The sequence below is a fragment of the Myotis brandtii genome, unplaced genomic scaffold, assembly GCF_000412655.1.
Source record: "Myotis brandtii unplaced genomic scaffold, ASM41265v1 scaffold32, whole genome shotgun sequence".
Lineage (NCBI taxonomy): Eukaryota > Metazoa > Chordata > Mammalia > Chiroptera > Vespertilionidae > Myotis > Myotis brandtii.
Window position 1 is genome coordinate 4,058,753 of NW_005362269.1, and position 3,520 is coordinate 4,062,272.

At 40.5% G+C, this 3,520-nt stretch overlaps 1 protein-coding gene across 3 annotated transcripts in view; it reads right to left on the bottom strand.

The window, feature by feature from the left end:
- FAM114A2 (family with sequence similarity 114, member A2) overlaps positions 1–3,520 on the bottom strand; it is a 27,140-nt gene that overhangs the window by 23,454 nt on the left and 166 nt on the right. The window contains exon 2 of one of the 3 annotated variants that reach the window (XM_014543137.1): positions 3,004–3,195. The exons of the other annotated variants lie outside the window; for them this stretch is intronic. The gene's annotated coding sequence lies outside the window, so the exon portion shown is untranslated. The remainder of the gene's footprint in view (positions 1–3,003; positions 3,196–3,520) is intronic. 3 annotated transcript variants of the gene reach the window in all.

Below are 3,520 nucleotides of genomic sequence, written 5' to 3' on the forward strand. Positions count from 1 at the left end.
CTGAATTTATCTGAAAAATAAAGAAGTCAATATTAAGAAAAAAATTGTAAATGGAAGATTATAAGAGAGGGTTTCGCGTGCCAGCAAAAGTTACTGGCGTGCCATATTTGGCACGCGTGCCAGGGGTTACCCACCGCTGCTCTAGCAAGTTTGGCTCAATGGATAGAGCGTTGGCCTGCGGACTGAGGGGTCCCAGGTCCGATTCCAGTCAAGGGCACATGCCGGAGTTGAGGACTCGATCCCCAGTAGGGGGTGTGCAGGAGGCAGCCAATCCATGATTTTCTCTCATCATTCATGTTTCAGTCTATCTCTCCCTCTCCCTTCCTCTCTCTGAAATCAATAAAAATATATTTTTTTTAAAAAAAGACAGCTTGAAAGGAGCACTATACTAAAAGAACAGAGAGAAAGTCTGCTAGAAACGGAGAATAACATTCATGGACAACATATGAAATAGACATAGAATACTGGCCACAAACTGGGATTTTTGATTGCCAAATACAGCCTACAAATGTTTTTACTTGGCTTGCAGAGTGTTTAAACAATTGTTAGTATTAACTGCTAACATTTAAAACTCAAAGTTTGTATACAAATAGATTTCTAATCGAAAGATCTTGCAACACTGGGCCCACATTCAACCTGGTAATAACTAGCTTACAGCAAACAGTTGCTGGGATATTTTAGACAGGGTCCTGTTCTCTAGTTCTCCACAATCTTCACTCAATTCAATTTGACTGTTTATGTGACCTGATTAACCCCTATAGCAGGGGTAGGCAACCCGTGGCACATGTGCCAAACATGGCACGCCAGTAACTTGCTGGCACGCGAAACCCTCTCTTATAATCTTCCATTTACAATTTTTGTGAACATTTGAATGACTTAAATGTTAAATTACAAGGAACTGGCAAGACACTCGATGTTATGTTTGGTTACATAAAGGCTTTTGAAAAGAAACTGGAAGTCTTTAAGAGGGATGTGGATGGTGAGAGATTTAGGTATTTCCCAAACTCAAGAGGCACATCAAAGACCTCCCAAAAGATGACAGGACAGACTGTCAAAGCTTTCAAAAGCTGTTTTTAATCATCATCGAGTCAACTACTGAGCAGTTCTTCTCAAGATTTGCGAAATTCAGAGAACTGGAAGAGACAGCAAAATTCATGAGGTTTCCAGACAGCATGAAACTGTAGGAACTAAACTTACAAATGTTTTCATGGATAGACATGGCTGACTTTGAAATGCAGTTGATTGAATTTCAGAGTAGCTCAATTTGGAAGCAGAAATTTATTGACCTTAGAGTTGACTTGGAAAACATAGAAAAAAAGGGATTAGAGACAGGAGTACCAGAGAGAAGTGTTGAAAACAAACTATTGAGGACTTGGAATGCCATTCCAGAAAATTTTTTCTGTTTAAAAAACTTTGCAACAGCGTTACTCTCCATGTTTTCATCCACATACGCTTGTGAATCTTTGTTCTCAGTGATGAATTTTGTTAAGTCTCATAATAGGAGTAGCCTGACGGATGAAAGTAGTAGCTCGTGCATATCTCTGAAGGTCACGAAATATAAACCTGATGTAAAATCTCTGTCATCAGTGATGCAGCAGCAAAAGTCCCACTGATAATATCAAACGGAGTCATAAAGTTTTCTGTCGGACTACCAGTGTACATGTATACATTAAAAAATAAATGTATTTTTCATCATCATATACTGTGTTTTTGTCGCTCGAGTGAATTTTATTATTTCTTCTAGGTTCTTCACATATGTACACCTTAAGAGATATCAAGTAGGCGTAACCTGTTCTCAAAAAATTAGGGTTGGCACGCAGAAGAATTTTGAGTCAGAGATTTTGCTGGTTTTGGCACGCACTCACAAAAAGGTTGCCCACCCCTGCCCTATAGGTATCTGAGCTTGCAACACCTGCTTCAAAGGGCACTTAGCATTTTGACAGATGAAGATGCCAATGAGAGAATTCAAGGGTATGGAAACAAAACATGGGAAAGCTCAAAGGCCCGAGGTGTGACAGTATGAAATATGCAGTAGTACATATAGCAGGGAGAAGGTAGGAAAACATAGGCTAGAAAGGTAGATTTATACACCATGGAGCCTAGATAATATGGTTATATTATACTAAACGTCCGATGCACGAAATTCGTGCAAGAGTAGGCCTGCCTTCCCCCAGCTGTCAGACCGGCTTCCCTCTGGCACCTGGGATCCAGGCTTCCCTTGCAGCCCTGGCTTCGTCCAGAAGGCCATCCAGTCTTAATTAGCATATTACGCTTTTATTATTATAGATACATACATTATGCATTCCCAAAACACATAGAAAAAAAAGCCAATCTAGATACAACTACCCATAGACATACAAACCAAGTTTGAAATATTCATTCATTCATTTACTTGCAAACACTTGTTAAGTACCTACTAGTTACCAAGCTCTGAACATTGAGAAATAAGGATACGATTTCTGCACCCCACTTACTCCAAGGGTCAAATGGAATGACTACACAGTTCTTGCATAAAATTCAATTAATGTTCCATGTAGTTGAGTATGTACTTTTTAAACTATCTTTTAACTCTCCTTATGCTCTCTCCAAATTACAACGCATAGTAACAGTAATATATATTTCAAATACAGCATACTATGCATTGTATATATAGTATACATACTACACGCAGCATATGTACTACATAATCTATATAATTTTGCAAAAGACTGGAAGGACATACTCTAAAATACTAAACACTGGTTATCACTACTCTTTCTACTGTATATCAAAGATTCTGGTATTTGAGCTAGGTGGGAAGAGAAGTTTTTGTGGTGCTGGCTGTTCATGTTTTTGTCAGTTATCCAAGTATTCTGTAGTAAGTGTTCTATTTGCATAATTGGAGGAGAAAGACTCAAAGGACTGGGACATTACAAGCAAACTAAATGGCTGAGTCATATATTTTGAAAGTAAAAATGTATACAGCATATATATATGTGTGTGTGTATATATATATATATACACACTTCTCAGCATTATCTTGGAGAACTTCCAGCCACACAGTTACCAAAATGGAAGGTTTGGCTTAGTAACTAAGAGCACGGGCTCTGGAGTTGGAGCACTTTCTTCCAGCTCCGTACTGCAGCGATTGTGAGAACGCGAGTTCACCCATCCCTGTCTCGTTTCCTCGTCTGCAAATGCGGCTGGGAATACCTACTGGACAGGGAGCCCATAAAGATTAAATGACACGGTGTGTGCGAGGGGCTTGGAACAGAGACGGGCCCATAACCGGTCGTGGGTAACATCTGCTGCTAGTACTTGTGCTGGCTGTTTACACCACTGCCATCGTTACTAACAGGCTGTCTAGAGGACAGACGTGCGCTCTCACTTCCTCCCACAAACAAGATCTCCGAAACGGCGATCTAGTGGAAACGCAAGCGCTAAGTTGACCAATTCGTCCACGACGAATTTTCCTCCCACAAACGTATTGCTTCAATGACCACAGCGCTTCCGCATCCAGCCGCGAGGTGGCCGCCGCCCA